The sequence below is a fragment of the Vipera berus genome (genome assembly GCF_964194415.1).
Source record: "Vipera berus genome assembly, chromosome: Z".
In the NCBI taxonomy this organism is placed as follows: domain Eukaryota; kingdom Metazoa; phylum Chordata; class Lepidosauria; order Squamata; family Viperidae; genus Vipera; species Vipera berus.
The window spans coordinates 63,251,883-63,277,874 of NC_138205.1; the positions used below are offsets into that span (position 1 = coordinate 63,251,883).

General features: G+C 45.6%; 1 protein-coding gene across 1 annotated transcript in view; it reads right to left on the reverse strand.

Annotated features, from left to right (window-relative positions):
- Nucleotides 1-25,992, reverse strand: part of ADCY1 (adenylate cyclase 1) — a gene marked incomplete at its 5' end in the record, with an annotated part of 490,247 nt that overhangs the window by 108,449 nt on the left and 355,806 nt on the right. The gene's annotated exons all lie outside the window — the stretch shown is intronic.

A 25,992-nucleotide genomic window follows, 5' to 3' on the forward strand; every position in this document is an offset into this window, starting at 1 on the left:
ATATTATTTACAGTCTGTAGGGAGTCATTCACATCAGCTTTTACAGGAAAAAAAAATAAAACTGACTATAAAATTAAAAATCAAGTGATAAATAGCAATTATGTCACTAAAGGCCCATATCGGCAACAAAGGATAGTATAAATAAGTTTATAATAACCTACCATATGTGTGTTCTTAATCTATCCATGACCATGTTTTGTTATATTTACCAAAATCTGCCCTTTTCTCTGAAATCCAACCCCATATACTGAATAATGGTACCAGAGTTTGGAACACAGCTTTGCAACATTGAGATAATATGCATCTCCAACAGCTTTATAATTTTCTTAGACAAAGGTTTAGGCAGTTCCATTTGATTTTAATGTAATGCACTGCACAAAGATGTTTCCTTCTCCTTTACTTTACTGTTCGTTGTCCCAAAGAAAAAAAATTCTGAAACTATAACTAGTTCAAAATAAGGAAAAGGTGGAGAAACCCTGTTTACTGTTTTCTCACTATAGGTCAGTGATGGCGAACCTTTTAGAGACCGAATGCCAAAACTGCAACCCAAACCCCACTTGTTTATCGTCGGGTGCCGGATAGGCATGGCCTACTGGGTGGGCATGGCTCACTGGGTGGACGTGGCCTACTGGGTGGGCAAGGCTGGCATGGGCACGGCCTACTGGGTGGGCGTGGTCAGCTCAATGTCACTTGTGTTAGGGGCATTTGTGTGGGGCTGGGCAGGATTGGGGCGGATCTGAGAGTCTCCGGTAGAGAGGGAATGGGACCAGGGCGAGTGCCAGGGTATGGTACACTGGAGGAGCCTCACTGATATTAAAGTGGGTGGGGGAAGAGATGATATTAAAAGGGGGGAAGAGATTATATTAAAGGGGGTGGGGAAAGAGATATTAAAGGGGGTGGGAGAAGAGATGATATTAAAGGGGAGTGAGGACTACCTGTACTTTATCTTTAAAACTACCTTTTAATTTCAACTCATGCTATTCCTCTTAACTTCCCATTCAATCCAAAGAGTTCTATGATTTTAGGGAGGGGAGGTGGCAAGAATAGACCACAAAGCCAATCTGCGAGTTTGCTCTCTCGCCTGCAGGCACACCACCTACCCTACACAGCATGCTTGTGTGTGTGTGTGTCACAGAGAGAAAGATATCCCCTTTTTGTAAGTTTGCTTACTCTACAATGTTTTTCTTTCCCCACACTTTTCACTTCCCTGCTGGCTCAATCTCTCTCTCTCTCCCTTACACACAAAAACTCCCCCTGCTTTCTCCCCCTTCTCGCCCTTTTCCTCCAGCTGCACCTGAATGGAGTGGGAAGTTTTAAAAAAAGAGAAGGGGGGGAATAAAGGGGGACGCTCCCCTTTTTTGTAACACCTTGGCTTCCTCTTCCCCTGCTGGCTCTCTCTCTCACTATGTCTCTTTTTCACACACACACACACACACACACACAGAGAGAAAGAGAGAGAGAGAGAGAGAGAGAGAGAGAGAGAGAGAGAGAGAGAGAGAGAGAGAGAGAGAGAGAGAGAGAGAGAGAGAGAGAGAGAGAGAGAGAGAGAGAGAGAGAGAGAGAGAAACCCTTCCTGCTTCCTCCTCCTTCTCACCCTTTCTCTCCAGCCACATGTTGCCGGCTGCTAGCAGTTCCAGGCTGCAGCTCTGCATGACTGCTGCATTCCCCTCTCCAGCCCTACAACGTGGCAGTGAGGGTGAATGAGAGCTGGCCAATGCTTGGCTTGTGCTGCTGTGCACTCCCATCTCTGCGCCTTTCATCCCACAGGCATGCCCTGGGGTGCTAGGCTTACAGAACACCAAGGCCCAAGTGAGGAAAGGCACGGTGCAACAGAGCCAGACAAGGAGAAGCCCAGCAAAGTGGGGAATGGCCAGGCGTGATGGGTGAGGCTGGGAGGGGTGGGGCGGGGTAAGGCAAATGAGCTATGTAAACCAGGAGGGGATCCAGCCATGTTTGGTTGGGCTAGGGCTGGGGCAGCAGGGGCTGGTCCCTTGCCATTTCTGGGACAGCCATGGGGGGCCAAATTTGGGCCCTCTCCGGCCCAGCCCTGGCACCTGCTGCTTTGGTGGCTCTGTAGGAAGAGCTGTCAGAGAACTTCACAGCTCTGTCTACAGAGCCACCAAAGCTGTAGCTGAAACCAGCCATTTGCCACAATGCACGAGGTGGCTATTTGTCTCCGGCTGGAGGCCAGCAGCTATGCCATGCTGAAATCGGCCACTTCCATTCCCCCCCACCCACCACGCAAATTGTGCTGCCATTGCCACCGTTCCCCCCCACCTGCCACATGGATCATGCTGCCACTGCTGCTTGCATCCATGGCTGCGGGTTGATTTTGCGGTGCACCAGTGGCCCAATCCAGGCTCCAGAGGTGTGGAAAATGCTTCTGCCACCCAAATTTGCCAGGCGGGGCCCGCAAAATTGCCCTGCAGACCTAGATGCAAGCTCTGGAAGCCTGGAAAATGCTTCTGCTGCCCGGATCTAGGGCTGCAGAGCGATTTCACAACCCCCCCCCCCCCAAGGCCCTGCTGGATGGCAGAACCATTTTCCAAGCCTCTGGAGCTCACATCCATGGCCAAGGGGCAATTTTATGGCACACCAGTGGCTTGATCCATGCTTCAGAGGCCTAGAAAACATTCTGCCACCCAGATCTAGGGCTGCAGAGTGATTTCACGCCCCCGACATGGCTGAACTAGGTGGCAGAAGCATTTTCCAAGCATCTGGAGCTTGGATTCATGGCTCTGGGGTGATTTTACGGCATGCCAGTGGACTGATCCGGGCTCCGGAGGACTGGAAAATGCTTCTGCTGCCTGGATCTAGAGCTGCAGAATGATTTTCTGCCCCCGCCCCGCAGCCGATCTGGGCAGCAGAAGTGTTTTCCAAGCCTCTGGAACTTGTATCCATGGTCGTGGGGTGATTTTATGGTGTGCCAATGTCCTGATCCGGGCTCCAGAGGCCTGGAAAGTGCTTCTGCTGCCCAGATCTATGGCTGCAGAGCAATTTTGCCCCCCACGGCCAATCCGGATGTTGCAAAAATCGCTCTGGAGGCTTACCTGGACTTGTGCTGGCAGCTGCCTCCACCATCCAGCCCAGATCCACCTAGCTCTTGCAGTTGCTCCCTGACTCTCAGGGTAGAGAAAAAGAGTGAGAATGCAGGCGCATGTGGAGAGGTAGAGGGGAACAGCCTGGCCCTGCCTCCCTCCATGGCGATCACATGCGTACCCACATAGACAGCTCTGCATGCCACATGTGGCATGCGTGCCATAGGTTTGCCACCATGGCTATAGGTAGTCCTCGAGTTACGAATGTAATGGAACCTGCCCATTCCATTCATAACTAGGGAATTTGTGGGAGTGAATCTCATACCTTGAACGAGATCACTCCCTGCTCGTTAAGACACTTGTGGCTTGTGAAGTGAACACAAGGTATCTCAGGGTGGGGAAGGCCATATGGGGGGACTAGTGATGGAACAGGCCCCAAGTCCCCCTGACCCACTATGATACCTCATACTTCCCCCTCCCTTCCTGCTTCATCAGACTCATTTATCTTGAAAATATCTGTCTCCTCTCTGCTGCGGTTTCTGCCTTTGAGGGATAGGAGACATGATGGAAGCCCCTGGGTGTCTGTAATAGGGCATGAGTTCAGGCACCCATCCTCTTTTGCCTGGAATGGGGGCACTTGAGAAATGGAGCCTTCTGCTCTATTTCTAAGTGTGCATTGGCAGCCATATGAAGCTTCCAGTCTCTGTCAGGTCTCCATTTGGATAAAAGTGTTTCAATGCCTATGGAGCACTTCAAAATGCAGGGATTCAATGCATTTTGAAGTGCTCCATAGGCACTGAAACACTTTTTAACCAAACTGAAACCAGACAGAGACTGCAAGCTCTGTATGCCTGGAATGGGGAACTTGAGAAATGGAGAGTTCTGCTCCGTTTCTAAGTGAGCATTGGCAGCCATGAGGAGCTTCCAGTCCCTGTCAGGTCTCCATTTGGATAAAAAGTGTTTCAGTGCCTATGGGGCATTTCAAAACCCAAGTCACTGGTGGCGGCAGCCACTTGAGTGGCCATGATCCCCCCTCCCCTGCCAGCCACACAGCCCATCCGACCTACTCCTTGGCTGACTGGCTGGCTGACACAAATCCTGACTGCTCTTCTCCTTGCTGACTTCCCCACTCAAGTGGCAGCAGCAGCTTGAGTTTCTTGGCTCTGTCTGAAACAAAGAAAGCAGAGATGCAGCAGCAGGATTGCTCTCAAGAAGACCCGGGTGTGCTGCTTACTCATGTGTGTTGGCCTTATTGAAAGCAATCCCGCTGCTGTGCCTCTGCTTTTTCCACTCAGACAGAGCCGAGAAACCCAAGCCACAAGGAGTCAGTACTTTGGTGAACGTGAGCAACTTTACCATCAAAATGTAAAAATGTATCACAATGGCTTGCCAAATTTTTTCTAGTTCATCCTTATCCACCAAGGATTAGACAAACTTAATGTGACTGCTACTCAACAGAATATTGATGCAGTAAAGATGCAGAGATACTAATGCTTTGGCACTTTAGTTATACAGTATAGACATACACGAGTCTTATGAACGTTCACAGTCTTGTGCATTTTGCATCTCCCTTAATGTGCTATAGGCATTGCTTTTTTTTTTGCTTCATCTCTGGAAGCCAAGGGGACCCCTGAGATTGGCAAACAAAAGATGTTTGGTCCGGCACTTGATCAGACTTCTAACAGAACAGCAAGTATGCTGGGAAAACTGCCTAAGCAGTAACTGTCATTGGACTAAGGATCTATTGCTCAATGAATGATTATAAAAAGGGGAATATGAAGAAAACATTATAACCTTGACATATATTGGAAACCTATATTCTTTAGTGATTTGGGAGCTTTTGAAATCTGCCTAAATGCATCCTTCCATAGCTCAAGATTTGTTCTGAAAAATTAAAGCAAGCTCTCTGTATATGGATCATAATAGAACAGAATAATATGGTTGGAAGGGATCTTGGAGGTCTTCTAGTTAAACCTCCTGCTTAAGCAAGATACCCTATACCATTCTGGACAAATCACTGTCCAGCCTCCTTGTAAGGTCCTGCCTTAGCTAATACTCCCATCAAAGCAGAATTCTTGAAACTGGCATTGTTTCAAAAGGAACTTTTATTGAGAGATAGTGAAAACAGAAAAGCAAGGCAAGATCTGAATATTTCTTATGCAAAATGTTACATGAAACCCCTCTTTTCAAAACCCCTCCCTATTGCCCAACTGCCCAGTTCATTTCCAGCCAATCCACAGGTGTGAAGTTGTTATGGGAACTGGAAGTAGAAGGAGCGATAAAGCACTGTTCCCAGGGATTGCATCCTCTCTCACCGAAGCAGAGATAAGGCAGATGGTCCCAGGCACATTCCTCCCTACTTTCACACCCAAAGAGATACATCAAAGTGTAGAAGAACAAAGCAGAGGATACACATCACAGAATGCAGATATTACCCCCTCCCAACAGAGTAATGTCTCCCCCTTCCCAAAAGAATGGCAGTGTCACGATAAGGAAGTGAGGAGCCTCAAATGCCTGCCCCCAAAAGAAGGAAAAATCCATCATGAGGATCAGAAAATAATAAAATGGAGAGACAAAACCAGGGGATCTATCATGTTTCTTGTGAACCCATTCATTGTGTAGAGGTATTTTCAGGCATGAGCCCATGATTTTCTTAATTTCAAAGTGTTGCTAACCCTCAACCATGATGGTGCTGGGGGAGTTACTGGCCCTAAAGGTGAGGTTATTTCAGGCTTTAGGAGGCTGCAGGGTGCAGGGTGGATTTGCCTTAAGGCTTTGGGGAGTTCCAACTCCATTGTGACCAGGTTTATAAGGTGTTTGTTTGGGAAGGGTCCTATAAATTTTGGCCCCAATTTTTAGAGGGTTGTAGGAATTGCAGGAATCTAGCAAATAGGCTGCTCTAGCCTCATCTAAAGACTTTCTAACAACTGGCGAAGTATTCTGCAGCTGATTTATCCATTCCTTAAAGGAAAGGATTGTGGGTTTGTTGGTTGGCACTTCAGGCATTGGGTTGAACTCTTGTTCTGTGGCCACTTGAAAAGGAGTGAACCCAGTGCTGGAGTGAACAGTGTTATTTAAGCTACTTCAGCAAATGGTAGGAGGTCAGTTCCATCGTCCTGCTGGTAGTTGATAAAGCATCTCAGGTACTGTTCCAGAGCCAAGTTTGTTCATTCTGTCCCACCATTCGTTTGAGAATGATTACTAGAACTCAGCCCCTGATCTGTTTCCAGGAGGTCCAAAAATGCCTTCCAGAACTTTGAAGTAAATTTGACCTCTGTCGGAAATTATGCGATGTGGGGCTCCATGTAGGTGATCGATATGGTAGATAACAGTTTTGCTAGAGTCTTTGCTTTCAGAATCTTTGTGGAAGGAATGAAGTGGACCTGTTTTGAAAGTAAGTCTTTCCCCACCCAGATAATGGTGTTCCCTGTGCTTTCTGGCAGCTCTATGATAAAATCCATAGAAATCTCTCTCTAGGGTGCTGAAGGGACTGCGACTGGCTGCCAGAGGCTGGGCATTTCCCCCGGAGCCTCCATTTTCCTGCTGCACATGTAGGGCAGCCTGCCACATAGCCCTCAGTGTCTTTTTTGATAGAAGGCCACAAAAATGTCTCTTTAACAGGTGTAGAGTCTTTACAAACACTGCCAACTTTGAGTCATGGCATGTCTACATAGTCTTTAGTACTTCTGGCTAGCAGGGATGTACAGCTTCCCTCCTACCCAAGTTAGCTCCTCCAGAATGGAAGAGAGATTTTAATGGCTAAAAAACCATCTGTCCTTTTCTAGGGCTTGTTTAAAGGCTAGGGTGATAGTGTTGACCAGTGGTGGGGTGCCTTTCGATTGTTCCCTTGTGATTATTGGGGCTAACTGCTGCACTGGGAGCAGAGGCTTGATTATTACAGGCTTTACACTGTTATATTGTGGCATCTTTGATAGGGCATCCGTCAGGAAATTTTTTCCTCCTGGTAAATAGCAGAGGGTAAAATTGAAATGCTGGAAGTGTTGGACCCACTGAGCTTGCTTGGGAGACAACTTCCTTGGGGTTTTCAATGCTTCTAGTTTTTTGTGATCAGTCCAAGCTTGGAAAGGGATTTTGTTCCCTTCTAGAAAATGCCTCCAAGCAAGGAGGATGCACCTTACTCCATAGACTTCCTTTTCCCACACCTCCCAGTGTTGTTCAGTCTCTCCTAACTTTTTTCAAAGTATCGTATACACTTGAGTATAAGCTGACTCGAGTATAAGCCGAGACCCCTAATTTTACCCCCCAAAAACTGGAAAAAGCTATTGACTCGAGTATAAGCCGAGGCTGGGAAATGCAGCAGCTCACGGTAAATTTCAAAAATAAAAATACAGGTAGATAACAATAAAATTGCTTTAATTGAGGCATGTGGAAAAGAGGGTCAACAAAAACAATATATTATCAGTATATTCTCCGCTCTGCCATGATGTCCCCGTTTTGGTCTCCTGGTGACGTGGGGCTGAGCTGGAAAAGGGGGAGGGGGAGACCGAGGGAGGGAGGGTGGGAGGAAGGAAGAGAGAGAGACGGAGCCAGCGTCAGCCAGCGGGCTCACGAGGGGCAGCAACCTCGCGAGAGGCCGCGCGCAAGCCATTAGGACGCGCGCGAGCCCTTGGGGAGGCAGGGCGGGAGCGCAGTCCGGCCGCTGGGCTTCCTTTCCCTCTTGTCCGCATCGCTGCAAGGAATTGCGTTGTTTGGGGACAGCGACGCTCGCCCATTCACACGCTGTCCAAACGCTGGTCATTTGCTGCGGGGCTCCCGCTTGGAAGGGAAGGGAAGATTTGTGAGGGGAAGATGCCCTATCGGGGTGGACATAAGGATCCTCCTCCTGAAAAATGTTACCCCAAGTATTCAAGCCAGTCTGTCCCAATAACCTGGGAAGCCTTTCCAAATCCCAGGCTGGTTGTAGTCAGGGTGACCTTCGCGCATCTGGAAGGCACCGAGAGAGCATTTTTTGTAGAATTGGAGCCATGGGCTAGTCGTGGTTAAGGCACTTGTAGGTGAAGCAAATCACAAAAGCCCCCAAATCCTTCTAAATGCAGCCCACGGGCGAGCTTCCCAAGTTGTTTTAATTTAGTTTGCACGTGGCAATAGAAATAAGCTTTTTTCCTCCTCAGCGGATTGGTGCGGTGAAGAGGCTGGGCTTCCTTCGGGGGGCCTTTCATTCCTGTACAAGGGGGAAGGGGAACTCTCTGCTTTTGTGTGTGTGTGTGTGTGTGTGTGTGGCCCATCTGCAAAGCTGCCGAGGAAGGAGAAGCGGGATACTGGTTGGGTGGAGGAGGCAGTGGCGGCAGCGGAGGCGGCCGCAGCACCGGCAGCCTTCCTAGCAGCGGCAGAGACAGAGGCGGCGGCGGAGGAGGAGGAGGTGGCGGCAGCAGCCAAGCGGGAGGAGTCGTGATCCCTCGCTTCTGCTTTCCCCCCCTAGCCCGGGAAGCCTCCTTCTCCCCCACCCCATCCCTCCCCCCCAGCCCAGACCCCCTCCTCTCCCGGCCTTTTCCCTGGCGCACACCTCCCCAAACGTCGGCAGGTCTCCCGTTCGCCCGCCGCCCCGCTTTCCTTCCTGAATTTTGCGCTTCCTTACCCAACTCCAAACTTTCTCTAGCGCCCCTGTGCTTTAGGAGGGGGAACCAAAGGCGGAGCCATTTCTCTCTCCCCCTCCGCTTTTGCCGCTCCCCCACCCAACCAGTATCCCGCTTCTCCTTCCTCGGCAGCTTTGCAGATGGGCCACACACACACAAGCACACACAAAAGCAGAGAGTTCCCCTTCCCCCTTGTACAGGAATGAAAGGCCCCCTGAAGGAAGCCCAGCCTCTTCACCGCACCGATCTGCTGAGGAGGAAAAAAGCTTATTTCTATTGCCACGTGCAAACTAAATTAAAACAACTTGGGAAGCTCGCCCGTGGGCTGCATTTAGAAGGATTTGGGGGCTTTTGTGATTTGCTTCGCCTACAAGTGCCTTAACCACGACTAGCCCATGGCTCCAATTCAACAAAAAATGCTCTCTCGGTGCCTTCCAGATGCGTGAAGGTCACCCTGACTACAACCAGCCTGGGATTTGGAAAGGCTTCCCAGGTTATTGGGACAGACTGGCTTGAATACTTGGGGTAACATTTTTCAGGAGGAGGATCCTTATGTCCACCCCGATAGGGCATCTTCCCCTCACAAATCTTCCCTTCCCTTCCCTTCCAAGCGGGAGCCCCGCAGCAAATGACCAGCGTTTGGACAGCATGTGAATGGGCGAGCGTCGCCGTCCCCAAACAACGCAATTCCTTGCAGCGATGCGGACAAGAGGGAAAGGAAGCCCAGCGGCTGGACTGCACTCCCGCCCTGCCTCCCTAAGGGCTCGCGCGCGTCCTAATGGCTTGCGTGTGGCCTCTCGCGAGGTTGCTGCCCCTCGTGAGCCCGCTGGCTGATGCTGGCTCCGTCTCTCTCTCTCTTCCTCCCTCCCTCCCTCCCTCCCTCCCTCAGTCTCCCCCTCCCCCTTTTCCGGCTCAGCCCCACGTCACCAGGAGACCAAAACGGGGACATCATGGCAGAGCGGAGGAGACACAGGAAGCGGATCCAGGTACCAGGCTGGCTTATCTCCTCCCTCTTTTCGCAACCGCTCTGCGGGATGAGTTTCCCTTTTCCTTCTGGCTCACCCCCCCTCCCCCGCCCGGTCACCCTTCCATCCCTCTTCCCCCTCCGCCTCCTCCGAGGCCGCCGCCAGTCAGCATCTCTCCTACCGTTTTTGCGGCTTTTCCGTCGCCCCCGCCGCCGCTCCCCCTTCCCCGCGGAGCCGGCCGCATCCAGCGCCTTCTTCCTCTGGAGGGAAGCACCGAAGCCTCGGCCACGCGCAAGTCCTCGGTAAGTTCTTTTTTTTTGTTCACTGGAGTATAAGCCGAAGTGGATTTTTCAGCCCAAAAAGTGGGCTGAAAAATTTGGCTTATACTCAAGTATATACGGTATATGCACAGGGCTGCAGTTGGCCCTTTTTGTTTTCCTGGAGCAGCACCACACCTACAGCCACATCACTAGCATCACCCTGAATGTTAAATGGTTTCTCTGGGTCTAGGTGTCTCAGTAACAGCTTTGCAGAAAAAAGCTTAAATTTTCAAATGTGGCTTGGCATTCCATAGTCCACTTTAATGGGTAGCTAGGTTTCAGTTTATCTACTCTTTTGGTTTTCAACAAGTTCATAATGGAAAGTGCAAGCTGCGCAAAAGAAAGAATGAACTGCCTATAGAAATTGGCAAAGCCCAAGAAGTTTTGCAGATGTTCCCTGGAGTGTAGGGTTTCCCACTATAAAACTGCTCATACTTTCTCTGGGCCCATTGCGAGATCCAGTAGCCTAGGTAGTTGATCTTTTCTATGTGAAATTCATACTTCTAAAGTTTGGCATACAGCTTGTTAGTGTGGAATTTGTTAGGACCACTCTGACTAATTTTACATGCTCAGCTTTCATTTCAGTATAGATTAATATATCGTTTAGGTACACCAAAACTTCTTCATGCAGGTGGACATGTAGCGCTTTGTTTATCAGTTGTATAAACACTGCAGAGGCTCCTTGTAATCCAATTAAGAGCACCTTAAATTGAAAGCAAGCCAGGGGGGCAGTTAAAAGCAGTTTTCCATTCACCTCCTTCTTTAATTCTGACCCAGTAATAAGCCTCCTGTAAATCCACTTTGGAAAACACCTTTCCCTTAAAGAGGTGGGCAAGCATGTCATGGTTCCAATGAATGAGACAAATAAAACAAATTGCAGGCATATTATTTATCTAAAAAGTCTTAGTAATGAAACGAAACATCGGCACTCATGGAGGGATGCCAGAATCTGAAATCCCCTCCCTCCAAACCCATCGTAACACACACACAATCCCCACCCTTATCTACACGTCATAAATCACATTATCCAATTAGTTTTACATATGAAGTATCTCCTCCCATTCTGTATGCAGGCTTTCTAATCTTCTCAAAATAGTCATTAGAAAATTCCCTCCCTTCAAGATTCAAAGTGAAGCAGTTTAAACAAAAGGCTGTCTCTTATATTGTCAACGTAAAAACATGTCAATGTTTGCAGTATTGACATCTTTCATGAGAGGTAAGGGGTACACATTTTCCATGCATACTGCGTTCAGACCCCTGTAATTGACACAGAGACGAAGAGACCCATCTTTCTTCTTCTGCAACAGTACTGGGGCTGCCACTCTGGGTCTGGCCATCTGGATGAAATCTGAACCAGGTTTTTATCTATGAACTGATGCAGTTCATCTATTTCCCAGGGAGTTGTGGAGTACAGTTTAGGCTTTGGCAGTTTGGCTCCTGGGACAATCTTAATGACACAATCTGTGGATTGGTAAGGAGGGAGTTCATCTGAGTCCCTCTCACTGAACACTTCATCCAAATTGTGGTATTCTTTGGGTATACCTCTCAGCCACTCACTCTTTGATGCAGACGCTGTTTCACAATTTGATCCCCTTGTTTGTTAGGTGGTTTTTCTGTTCCTTTGTGAACCTTAAATGCCTCTTTCTCCAGTCAACCCACGAGTTCCACTTTTAAAACCAAGCCAGCACTAAGACAAGGGGCCATTCCTTTCCAGGTGCCACTATGAAGGTTAAAGTCTCCGAGTGGCTTCCCAGGTGTCTAATGGCAAAAGTGGTTGGGACACCTCATGTGGTGGATCCATCCAGTTGGCAGAATGCAACTGGGTTCTTTAGTCTCCTCAGGTGGACCCCCCAGTTTTCCCACTAGGGTGAGGCTTATCAAGCATCTAATACATCCTGAATCTAGTAGGGCCTTTAGGGCTACTTTCTTCCCCATGCCTGGGTTTAACATTTCTATGGGCATGGTTACTCATGCGATCAGCCCACTTACCAGGGGGTCATCATCATAGTTGTTGTTGAATGTCCCTGGTTCTTTCTCCAGTGTGGTCAGAGTTCCCCCTCCTGGCTTTGGGGAGGGATGGAACTCCATGATCTCTGCACTTAGGACCATGTCTTTGGAGTGTTGGGAAGGCTTGATCTATTTCCTCCAATGGTCGGTCTCCTTTCTTCATGGGGTTTTTTGTGTGGCATTCCATAGCTTAATGGCCTTCCTTGCCACATTTGAAACAGGCAGTTGAGCGTGACAGTACTGTCATTGGTCTTGCTGCCTCCCTTTTCCTTTCTGGTGGGGATCACCTCCATGCTTTGCCTGAGCAGTACTGGTTCTGTGTTTGGTCAATCTCTGATTCTTCAGCCAAGGTGCATCAGTCATGGAGGCAGGTGGGCCTCTTTGGGCAATGCAGACATGATACAAGTTGTTATTAAGCCCATCTTTTAAGCAGCTCCTTAGGATATCTTCCAGCCAGCTGAGGCAGCACGCCAGTTTCTGGGCTCCCCTTCTGCCAGTCCCCTGGGCATTTACCCCAATTGGGGTGACCCAAGGTGGAGTAGCTGGGGTGGTTGCTGCCAATGTCTCTGGAGTAGGGAACTTTCTCCCCCTACATGCAGGTTCCTCCACCCATTACTCACTCTTTTCCTCGCAGCCACTGGCTTCCTGCACCTTCAGGTTCTGGAAGGCTTCCATCATGAAATGTATGGCAAGTTTCATGAGCTGGTTGGCTTGGCTCAGCTCTTCCCTTAGCTCATTATCAGCATAGAGTAGTTCCATCTCTCACTTCCAGCCCGGCTTCCTGCTGCCAAGGGTGATAGTGATCCTCTGGGTCCTCCCTTCCATTTTTCCACATGCCAATGGACCATCTTGGTTTCAATGGTTCTTCCATGGTGGCAGCTTACTCTGTCCACTCAGAGGAGCTCTCATCAGGATGAGTCTTCATGGAGGTTTCTGCCCAGCACTCAGCCTCCTCCTGCTCATTGCCATGGTGGAACGTCGTGTGCATGGTCCACCACATTAGGGCTGTTTTCTCTCCAGGTTGACCACTTTTCAGATCTTGCCAAATGTAATATCCTGCCTCAGCTAGTACTCCCAAGACAGCAGAATTCTTGAAACTGGCATTGTTTCAAAAGGAACTTTTATTGAGAGATAGTGAAAGCAGAAAGTCAAGGCAAGATCTGAATGTTTCCTGTGTGAAATATTATATGAAAACCTGTCTTTTCAAAACCCCTCCCAATTGCCTAACTGCTCAGTCCATTTCCAGCCAATCTGCAGGTGCGAAGTTGTTATGGGAATGGAAGTAAGAGGAGCGATAAAGTGCTGTTCCCAGGCATTGTATCCTCTCTTCCCAAAGCAGAGATACGTCAGTTGGCCCCAGGCACATTCCTCCTCCCTTTCATACCCAAAGAGATACATCAAAGTGTAGAAGAACAAAGCAGATGATACGCATCACAGAACCCAGATATTCTCCCCTCCCAACAGAGTAATGCCTCCCCCTCCCAAGAGAATGGTAGTGTCTCGATAAGCAACTGTGGGGCCTGACACTTCTCTTGAAAACCTGTAGTGATGGAGTATTCACAGCTTCGGAGGTAAGCCACTGATTAATTGTTGTCAATGTGAGGAAATTTGTCAGTTCTAGGTTGGATCTCTCTTTACTGATTTTCTGCCCATTACTTCTTATCCTGCTCTCAGGTCTTTTGGAGAAAAGATTGACCTCATCTTCTTATGACAGTCTCTCAACCTCTGAACAATTTTGGTGAGTGGTTCTGAGATCAAATTTGCCAGCTCCTTCAGACCCTGAGATGTAATCCATCTGTTCCTGATGATTTGAACTTTTTTTCCTTTTGCCTAAATGTACATGAAAAAAATGAATTATGCATTCTCTCTGCTACCTGTAATTTCATCTTTGTAAGTAAGAATTAAGTCCAGTATAGCTGACCCTCTAATTCCCTCCTCTACATTTTGAATGACAAAGTTATCAGCTAGGCCAGGGGTGTCAAACTAAATTTCATTGAGGGCCGCATCAGCATTGCGGTTGCCCTCGGGGGCCCGGGTGGGTGTGGCCTACTGGGTGGGTGTGGCCTACTGGGTGGGCGTGGCTGGAGTGCATATGACCTACTGGGTGGGCGTGGCCAGCTGTACATCATTTGTGTCAAGGGTGCCTATGGGGGCCTGGGCAGGAGTGGGACAGATCTGAGGGTCTCTGGCAGAAGGAGATGGGATCGGGGAAGTGCCAAGGCATGGTCCCCTGGAAGAGCCTCACTGTTCCTCTCAGGCCATATGGGGAGGGGGCTGGACGGTGGCACAGAGGTCAAATGCCCAGCCCAGCCCTCAAGCACCTGCAGCACTAAGCCTAGACCCACTTCCCCAAGGGAGTGCCCAGCTGCATTTACCTCCTCCTCAAGGTTGCTGCTGCTGTGCTTGCTCTCCTTAGCCAGGTTGCTCATGATGGGTAGGAGGGCAAAATCAAGAGGGAGGCCCACTCCCTCTCCATGTGAGGAGACCTGGTTTTGTATCCAAAGCTTCCTTAGCAATAGGATGGGAGACCCCAAAGGATAGGCCAGGAGGAGGGGGCAAGGGGATGCTGAAAGGGCAGCAGGGCAGGACTAAGGTCGGACTTCCCTCAGACCCTCCCTTTCCTTCCTTCCTTCCTTCCTTCCTTCCTTCCTTCCTTCCTTCCTTCCTTCCTTCCTTCCTTCCAACAGAGTGGTGGAAAAATATTTGAGATGAGGGAGGGAGAAAAACAGGCAAGAAACACAGCTGGGGAAGTGTCATCCTTTGTGAGGAATGAAGAAATGCACCATCGCCTGGAAGTGACCAGCACATGGCCCTCGCCTACTTCACATATCCGGCTTGGTGGGCTCTGTGGGAGGAGTTGCCATGAGAAGCATGAGAGTCGATGTTACCTGTGTAATGCTGCCCAGCCTGCCTGGTTTTGGCAGGCAGCGGGGTGTTCTCCTCACAGTGCCGAGAGGCTGAGCCAGGTGGCATGAATCTGAAGAGAAGCACAACACTGCCCAGCCCCTAGCCTGCCCGAAGTAGGCATGGCCATGTGCTGGCCACTTCCAGGCAATGGTGCATTTCTTCATTCCTCACAAAGGGTGATACCTCCCCAGCATGTGCCCATGGGGCAGGGCCGACGCGGCACGGGCTGGTCCCTCGCTGTTTCCAGATGGAGCTAAGACTGAATGTATTTCAGCATAGATGACCACCATGAAATTGTGCATTGGCTCCCAGCCAGCCTGGGCCAGGGCCAAGGCAGTGGGGGCCGTTCCCTCACTGTTTCCAGGATGGGTTCGCGGGCCACATGAAACCACTGCGCGGGCCACATCTGGCCCCCGGGCCTTGTGTTTGACATGTCTGAGCTAGGCTTATCAGGAACCTGTTTAATTTTCTACTTGCTTTAGAGTTTGTCTCCCAATAGATATCAAGTAGTTAAAATCCTTTATTACTAGTGTGGTGTCTCTTTAACTGATCTCAAAAAAATTCATCTATTTTCTCTGGTTGTGTAGTCTGTAGCATGCACCTAGGGCAAAGTCATTCTTTCCCCCTTTGTATTAACGCATTCAAAAAGGTTTTCATCCTTGGTTTATGCATTTCTATAGAGGTGTAGTGATTTTCTACATATAAGGCAACTCCAGCTCCTCTTTTGTTAGGTATGTTTCTTTTGAACAATTTATATCCTTCCAGTAGCATATTCCATTCATAAGTTTCACCACCCAATTTTTGATAATTGTAATAATATCATACCTGCCTCTCTTGTACTAGAATTTCAATTTTGCCCTGTTTATTCCTCATGTTTTCAGCATTACTGTATAGCCTAATGAGTGACCCTACATTTGATTCTTACTTTTTTATATATCTGTGTTGTTTTTCACCACCCTCTATTTCACTGTTTTATTGGTTGAATTTATGCTTGGGATTGGCACCATCTCTTAAGCCAGTGGTTTACTTCTAAAATTCTTTGTTCCCTCTTTGGACATTGAGTATTTGTTGGAAGTACAGATGAAAACATTGTGTTCCTACCTCTTTGGTTTTCATGCCAAGCTGATCATAACCTCTTGATATTGTTTTCAGGCTTTTTGTCAAATAATAATAATAATAATAATAATAATAATAATAATAATAATAATAATAATAATAATAATAATAATAATAATAATAATAATAATAATAAGAAGTTGGAGGGGACCTTGGAGGTCATCTAGTCCAACCCCCCCTGCTCAGGCAAGAAACCCTATACCATTTCAGGCAAATGGCTGTCCAGTCTCCTCTTAAAAACTTCCAGTGTTGGAGCATTCACAGCTTCTGGAGGCACGTTGTTCCACTGGTTAATTGTTCTAACTGTCAGGAAGTTTCTCCTTAGTTCTAGGTTGCTTCTCTCCTTGACGAGTTTCCATCCATTGTTTCTTGTTTTGCTTTCAGCTGCTTTGGAGAATAGCTTGACTCCCTCTTCTTTGTGGCAGCCCCTGAGATATTGGAACACTGCTATTTATTTATTTATTTATTTATTTATTTATTTATTTATTTATTTATTTATTTATTTATTTATTTATTTACATTTATATACCACTATCATGTCACCCCTCACCCTTCTCTTCGTTAAACTACACATGCCCAATTCTAGCAACTGTTCCCTATATGTTTTAGCCTCCAGTCCCCCAATCATCTTTGTTGCCCTTCTCTGTACCCTTTCTAGAGTCTCGACATCTTTTTTACATTGTGGTGACCAAAACTGGATGCAGTATTCCACGTGTGGCCCTACCAAGGCATTGTAAAGTGGTATTAGTACTTCACGTGATCTTGATTCTATCCTTCTGTTAATGCAGCCTAGCACTGTGTTGGCTGTGTATCACAGAATTGATAAATTGATGTCTGTATCATAAAAGTCTGTCTTGCAATTTCTGAGGCTTCCTACGAAATATGATGTGCTGCCTGTTTGGAATTTAGAGGCTGACAAGAAAATAAAACTTTTTTAAAAAATTGAACAGTTTAGACATCCTTATTTAAAAGTATAACTGTACATGAAAAAGCTTTCATGTACCATTGCATTAACTTTCAATAAGTATCAGGACCTACTTCACCCACATCTTAAGAAAGCAGGACTCTTGGGGTGGGGGATACAGGTTACTTTCACTAAGCTCATCCACCTGTTCCTCATTGAAAACTTCAGCAAGATCCCAGTATTCTTCCGGTATTTCTGGTAACCCCATCTCTTCTCCCACCGATGCTTTCTTCACTCCCAGGGTTGGTGGGGGCCTTTGGGGTTTTACAATCCCCCTCTGGGAAGTTGAGTTCTACTGTCCTCCAAACATTATATTTTCCTCATGGTTCCGCAGAGACAGGTGGACTGGTAAGGTGGCTAGGGGAGTTGGCACCCCCCCACCGCTATGGACCCATCTAACTGGCCAAATTAGATTGTTTTAGTCTCCTCACCAGAATGCCCAAGTTCCCTACTAGCGTCGGGCTAATGAGGCAGCGGGTGCAGCCAGAGTCTGTTAAGGCCTTTACTTTGACAGCTTCAGGCATGGAGGGAACTAATATAGTCACTTTCTTGAGGATGGGTGGAATGGATCTACTTACCAGGGGTTCGCCTTCTGAGCTGTCCTCCGAGGTGTCCACTGCCTCTGCAGTGTAGGCTGGAGTTCTCTCCCTTTCCTTGGCAAGGCTGGGGACTCTATAGCCTCTATCACACTCATGGTGGGTTATTTTGGTTTGATGGGTCTGATTTGCACTGAGGGGCTTTTGAGTGGCAGTGGCCCTCTCTCCCACATTTGAAACAGCTTGTTGACTTCTTAGCTGTAGCGGGTAGTTTCGCTGGCTCGCGCGTCTGCTCAGGAGGTGGGCGGACCCATGGTTTTCCTCGGTGGTGCCTCTTCAGTAGGTCTATCCCCACCTCCTCTGCCAGGACATACCATTCATCGAGGTGGTGTGGGTCGCCTCGAGGCATGCATGCATCATACAGGTCATAGTTTAGCCCATCTTTGAAATGGCAAAGGAGGATGTCTTCCAGCCAGTTCAGCTTGTTGGCAATGGCCCAGAATTCTTCTGTATATTCAGCCATTGGGTGTCTGCCCTGCCTACTGTTTTGATTCTTTCATGGGCCTTGCGATCAGCCAGGGGGTCCTCAAATCACCTTCTCAAAGAGGACATGAAACAGTTGAAGTCATTGAGCTCTGGGGCATTGGAGTCATGCAGGTTCACCACCCAGTCTGCAGCCAGTCTGTCCAGGGTGGATTGCACGATACGGATGTGGGCTTTGTCACTGGGGATGTCCTGTCCATATTCTTCCATGTAACTGAGGACCTGGGTTAGGAAAAACCCCAAGTGTGGCGGCTCCCCCCTGAATTTTGCATCCAGCGGTGGGAATCTTTGAATGCATCATTGCCTTCACTGCTGGCGGTATTCCCTTCCATCCTGATCACCATCTGTGGGTCAGCGGGGAGTGGGGGGTGCTGAGGTGGTAGCTACGGGATCAGCAGACGTCCCCGGCACTACAGGTTCTGAATTCCCCCTAGTGTTTCTCCAGCTACAGCTCCAGGCACTGGTGCAGCTGCGAGGCTCAGGTTTCTCCTCCTTTAGAGAGCCGAGGTTTTTTTTCATCAGGTCAATAACTTTCTCTAGGATCCAGTCTGAGTGTGGTGCATAACTTCCTTTCTCTTCACTAATGTGCAGGGATTTCTTCCTTCCTCTTTGCTAATGTGCAGGGATTTCTCTATCTCTTGCTTCCATTTGGGTTGTTGGCTTCCCACTCGCTTTTTTCCCAACACCATCGACCACCAAAGTTTGTGGTCACGCGTCTCCACCACCTCTTCCCCTGAGGAGTATGACACTTCAGATCCCGATAGCTGGTGGGATCTCAGTCGGGGGGGGGGGGGGAAGGCTCCCTTTCCATAGGGCTTTCTTCCTTCCCTGCCTCATCGTTCGGTATTGTATTTTTTGCCAAGTCCCCCAGTAAGGCTCTTCCTTCCAGGTTGACTATAAATGCAGACCCTGTCTTATGTCAGGACCTACTTCACCCACATCTTAAGAAAGCAGGACTCTTGGAGACAGTTTCTTCCAAGCAGGAACTTTTACTAAGAAATAGGAGATAACAGGCATAATAGATGGGATCTGAGGGATTCCCTTACAGATCAATATTTTTAAAGTCTCCCCAAGCAAACCCCACCCCACAGTTCATCTGGGCAGTTCTAGACCAGCCAATCTCCAGGTGGTAAGTCCATCGTGGGAAAGGAAAGAAAACATCAATCTGGTTCTGTTTGCAGCACAATCATTCCACAGCTCTTCATACCTCCTTTGGAGAAATAAACCAGATCCCAGAGGTTTGTGTCTCTTCCCCCATCCCTTTTCTTAGCTGCACAGTAAGGGAGAAAAAGTTCAGAGAGATGCATAGTATAGAAAGCAATTTGTTACCTTGTAATGGATAGCAGACACAAAGGTGAATAAACAAAAGGTTACATTTAATGGAGGAAGTGAAAGCAAAAATCCCGCATGCCTATCCCCTATCCCCCTTGGGAATATGGCAGAATCCAGGGGAAGGTGAGATTTGGTTTTAGCTCAGAGGAGATAGTTAGAAATGAAATATAAATGGATTCTGACAATAAGTTTGATAAGATGATGGTGGAATATGTTAATATATTCTTTTAATTTTTAGACTTCCCTCTTTAGTCAGTGTCCAAAGGGGACAGTATAGTGCTATACAACACATTTCTTTAGGAAATTGTGATGATTTAGTAATCCATATGTAACTGCACAGCATGAAAAGCTTAGATAAGCTAGAATGCACCAGCAAGTGACACTGATCTATGGGCTCAAGGGATAAGTCCCTTGATATACCAGTGAAGCATTTTCCTGCCAACTTGGCAGACACTCCACTGATCCATAGCAGAGATCTAATGCTATTAACCAAACTGTATAGAAACATCTGTCACTTTGATAGATCAATTCCTGACACAACAGGGAAGCTGCTGCTTACTTTTGTGCAAACATGAGATGATAAGAGAAGCTCCCAGTTGCATGGCACATGCGTTCCTTGCAATTCAATAAAAGTATAAGCACAGTCACTAATTTTACTTATGTATGAATCAATATTATATTTGAGAATAGATATCAAATTTATATGGTTTTATTTTGTCTGTGCAGTTTAAACAAAATGGGCTAAATCGCATTTGTTCTTTAAAGGAATTTACTATCCATTTCTAATAGTGCAATAATAATTTATCTCTCTCTCTCCCTGCCTCCCTCCCTTACTCTCTCACACACATATTTATCATAACAATATTTATTTAACCAGATCTTTTATTAACCTCTCTATAATTTCTTTTCCAAATACTTTTTGAATATTTCAAATATTGTTGGCCTGAAAGAAAAAAAAATGAAAGAAGTAAATTTTTTAAAGGGGACAATTTTCAAGAAGGAATGGGTTCATGCCTTAAATGTTCCTGTCTCACCTATTTCTCTTGGTAATGGTTCCCCAATTTTGCCTTACTAGTCCCTACCATCAGAGATAAGAGCAAGTGAGGAAAAATATTGTGGAAATGGCTTTTAAGTTAAGATTACAGGTTGAAAAGAAAACTAAGTTAATTTAGATCTTTTCTTCATTAAAATTATGTCTGCTGATAATTGGTAAAATAATTAAAATATCTGCCAGAGTAACATAATTTATTTTTTATTTTATTTTTTATTTTAATTCCATTTATATCCCGCCCTTCTCCGAAGACTCAGGGCGGCTTACAAGCTTAGCAGTAGCCTTCATTCTATGTATATGCCTGCTTATTAGGGCTTTCACACACACCCCAAGCGGCATTATTACAAAGTCAGCTTATTGCCCCCAACAATCTGGGTCCTCATTTTACCTACCTCGGAAGGATGGAAGGCTGAGTCAACCTTGAGCCTGGTGGGATGCGAACCTGCACTAATTGCAGGCAGCTGGTGTTACATAAGGAGGCATTAGCCCACTGCTCCACCAATTCTCTGTTTATGTTTATTATTATTATTTAGCTATTAGATATTTTAGTGAGGGAATACCACACTGGAGGTGACTACTAGACCAGTGATTCCCAATGTATGAGCCGCGGCCCAGGACCCAGCCATGGGATCTTGACCAGTGGGCAGTAGAAATGGCTGGCCCATGTGGACGTGTTGGTATGCATTTCCCACTCAAGCTAGTGTCCGCAGCCCTGTTTGCACATGCACATGGGTGCGAATGGGACTGCTAGTGTGGGGCAGGTGTCTGCAGCCCATTTGCGCATGTGCGGGTGGGGCTGCTAGCTGACACAGAGTGTGTGTGGCCATTCGAACATGCACATGGCACCAGCACATGCTGCATGCACCAACGGGGCTGCTAGTGCCATGCCAATCTGTGTGACCTTCTGTGCGCACATGCACATGTACCAATTTTAATGCTGCTCTCCTTCCCTCCGGTCTGCGAGCCCAGAAAAGTTGGAGACCTCTGTACTAGACTGATAGCAATATGACTCATGGCTACCTCTCTCTATATCCCCCTTGCTTCCCCCACCCAATTCTTAATCTCATATTACTATATCTTCATTTTTTATTCTGTTTTTTATCTTTATTGTTTTGTTACTTTGATATGTTTACACTTCTTTTCATTTCTCCATTTTTTACTTTTGTAAATCACCCAGAATCCTTGGTGAGATGGGCAGCGAATAAATTTAAGAAACAAACAAATTCTCCTTTCTATCAGAAAGTTTAACTTTTTCTTCTTGCAGTGCAGTTTCTCTCAAAAAAGCACTATATAATGATGATGCAGAATAGGTTCAACATATAAAAGGAGATCCACTAGAGGGAAGTTGCTACCACCAACTCAAGTATCCACAGGTATGGATGTGAAAAAAATTGTTTCATTAAATAAAGTAAAAAACCTCTTAGTTTTTACTATATGGTGCAATTGTCAGGAATCCAATAGAGAATCCTATGAAGGATTGTTTCATATTCTTTCTTTCTAGAAACTGTATGGAGGGAGGAACAAGAATAATGGAAACTATCTGTCAGAATCCATTTATATTTCATTTCTAACTATCTCTTCTGTGCAAAACCCAAATCTAATCCCTCCACTGGATTCTGCCATTCCCAAGGAGGAGAGGGAACAAGCATGGGGTTTTATTGCTTTCACTTCCTTCCTTGAATGTAACCTTTTGTTTATTCTGCCTGCCTGCTATCCATCACAATATAATCAATTGCTAGGCATTCCCTCTTATCTTACGGGAAGCTAGGAAAGTGGGTGGAAAAAGGAAGGAATGTAATTCTCCGAAATCTGGTCTGCTTCTCCGGATGAAGCATGAGGGGGTGGAAATGATTCTGCTGCGAACGGACTGTTATTTCTCCTCCCCCACGTTGGGCTTACCACCTGGGCTTGGCTGATCCGGAACTGACCAAATGAACTGTGGGGTGGGGTTTGCTTGGGGACACTTTAAAAATATCAATCTGTGAGGGGATTCCTCAGGTCCTGTCTATTATGCCTATTATCTCCTATTTTTCAGTAAAAGTTCCTGCTTGAAAAACCTTGTCTTCTTGAGATATGGGCTGAAGTGGGTTTTGACACTATCTCTATGGAATTATGTCAAGCACATTTTTTTTATTGTGAAGTCTACCATATTTTTTGTTTGCAAGACAGAATGTATACATAATTATATAGGCAGATTTCCTAAGGTTTACTAAGCAGCTGAGACATACCAACAGAAACAATAACATTAAAATAATGTAAATAAAATAAATCAATAATTTATTTATAGTCTCAGACCAATAAAACACAAGGATACAGAATAGAAATAGAATAGAATAAGGTAGAAAATGTAAAATGTTTCAAATAGTATAAATCTTTCACTTTTTATAAAAAATAATCCAGTAAAACTCTACTGAGTTTGCATGTCAGATTAAATTTATGTAACACAGTAGGTAGAAAGCTAGCAAACCATATTAGTCTTTGCATGAATTCCCTGTGAAAAATTCATGCTGCATATAAAAATATAAAATAAAAGGGAGGTAGAACTTAAGACACTTCTCCCAGATACTAGCAATTCAATTATTAGCAACCTCTTTGCACTCTGTTACCTTATGCCAAAGTTGATATTTTCTCATCTTTTGGGGTTTTTTAATTCTTAAAATCTTAAAAGGACAGGATAAGACAGAAAAATACACACATAACACAAACTTTAGAAATACAATAATATAAAAGTGACTATAGAAATAAATAAATGTAAATTTAATCTTTTAAGGACACAATGAAGGGGAATACAGGTAGTCTTCAACTTCTGAGCACAATTGAGCTCAAAATTTCTATTTATATATATATATATTTATTTATTGAAATCATCCACAACTACATCATAACAATACATCACAGTGCTTATTAAAATTCTTTTAAAGAAAATACAAAACGTAATAATAAACATTCTAATGATTTAGACAAGTTGCTGTTACATTGTATAATCAATCCTTCCTGTAACCATCCCTTTTTGTCAACCATTCATACCACGGTCTCCAAGATAAATAATAATCTGTATCCCCCTTATCTTTCAACAGCATGGTCAAACAGTCCGATTCCGCACAATCAATATATTTCTTGATTAACGGATCCTCAGGAGGACTAACAGAATTCTTCCAATATTGAGCCCATAATATCCGTGCCACCGTTAACAAATGCGACATCAAATACCATGCAGATCTGTTCAGATTGTCTGGTTTTAAGCCTAACAAAAACGTCTCAGGAGTCAATTTAACAGAATGTCCTAAAATCTCATTCAACCATATATGAAGCTGATGCCAATACTTCCTCGCTTCGCCGCAGGTCCACCTCTGGTGGTAATAGGTGCCCTCTCTTTCTCCACACTTCCAACACGCTGGGGACACACCCAAAAACATTTTACCCAATCTAGCTGGAGGGAGATGCCAACGAAACATCATCTTATAAACGTTCTCCTTATACGCAGTAGATTTCATTAGCCTAACATTCTCTCCCAAATGGACTGCCAATTATCACGGTCAATTTGGTAACCCAGATTCCTTTCCCAGGCAACCCTAAAGCCCTCTTTAAGCTCATTTAACCCATCCATATCCAATAGTAAGGAATAACATTTTGCCAGCAACTTCTCACTTTTCCCGAAAAGAATCTTATCGAATCCTTGAGCTTCTCTAGTAATCCCTGACACCATTCCCTCCTTCATAAACCGACTGCGAAGCTGCATATACGCCCACCAATCTACCTGGATACACTGTTCCTGCAATTGTGATTTAGATTTTAATTCTCCATTTGAATGCAGTAATTCTTTATAAATCACCCTTTTTTCTGGGTTAAACACATTAGGGTAGGTCAATGCTTCCATCGGCAACAGCCAATACGGTGTCCTCATATAAAACTTCTTCCTAAGTAACGACCAAGCCCCTAATAGTATATTATGCAAATAATGCCTAATAAAATATTTTGGTGGGCTTCCTGACTCCCGCCACAAACGAGCATGCCACCCTTGGGATAGATCATGTCCCTCTAACGCTAACAACTGCCTATTTTGGAGAGTCATCCACTCCCTTATCCAAACTAACAATGCCGCAACATAATAATACTTCCAATTAAGGAGCCCAAGTTCTCCCTCTGCCTTTGGTCCTTGCATTATCTTAGCTTTAACCCGAGGTTTTTTATTTGCCCAAACAAATTTAGAAACAAGTCTCTCCAAGTTCTTAAAAAACGAATTGTCTAACTTCACAGGAGCTGTTTGAAAAAGAAAGAGAAATCTCGACAAAACTTGCATCTTTATTAATGCTATTCTATCAAATAGAGACAGGGACAATTTGTTACACTTCTCCAAGTCCTTGGATATTTGTACCAATAATTTTTGATAGTTATTTTCTTTAATTGAGGAGCACCGTTCTGTCAGCCAGATTCCAAGATATTTTACCTTACATTCCACCTGCAGCCCCAACTTGCCTTGCAACTCCAACCTTTGCACTATCGTCATATTCTTTACCATAACTTTTGTTTTTTTCTCTGTTGATCTGTAACCCTGCCACCTCTCCATACTCCTCCAACGTCTCAAAGAGATGCTTACCCGAATTTATAGGTTCTTCAAGAATAAACACTAAATCATCCGCGAACAACCTGGACTTTATATTCTTGTTCTTTTATCCTCAACCCTTTAACTTCTGGGTCTCCACTCAAGGCTCTCAAAAATTGCTCCAAAGATAAAATAAATAACAAGGGAGACATAGGACAGCCTTGCCTCATTCCTCTCGCTATTTTCACCTCTTCTGATTCCTCTCCATTATTCAAAATTTTGGCAGTTTGCTCCTTATAAATCACCTGGAATGCATTCAAAAACCTTGGACCAAAATCCATGTACCTCAATAACTAATTTAGATACCTCCAATTCACCTTGTCAAATGCCTTTTGGGCATCAAGGAATACTAATGCTAACTGTTTATCAGGTTGGGCCTCATAATACTCTAGTACATCAATTATAATTCTCAAATTATCCCTAATCTGCCTAGATGGCAAAAAGCCATTTTGGTCACTATGAATAAAGCTACTCAAAAATCTTTTAAGTCTCCCAGCCATGATAGAAGCAAATATCTTATAATCTGTATTTAAAAGGGAGATAGATATAATTCTTGATTTGTGAGTGATCAGTGCCTTCTTTAGGAATTAATGTAATATAGGCTTCGGACCAAGATTTGGGAACTACAGATTCCTCTAAAACTGCATTAAATAGATCTTTCAAACATTTCACCAAAGTCTCTGAGAGCAATTTATAAATTTTGGCAGGCAAGCCATCTGTCCCTGGAGTCTTACCCGTCTTTTGACTCCTAATCACACTTTCTATCTCCCCCTCTGTTATCTCTTCATTTAAAAGCTCCCTCATGTCTTGTGGGACTACAGGGGGATCCACGTAAGTCAGATAGTCCAAGATCTTATTCTCCTGTATCTCTTCTACAAAGTATAGGCGTGGAAAAAAAATCTTGTGCAATTCTCTTCTTTCCATCCATATCTACTCTAATCTCTCCTGTCTCATCTTGTAGTTGATCAATAAACCTTTTCTCTTTCTCTTTCTTCAACTGGTAAGTCAACCAACAC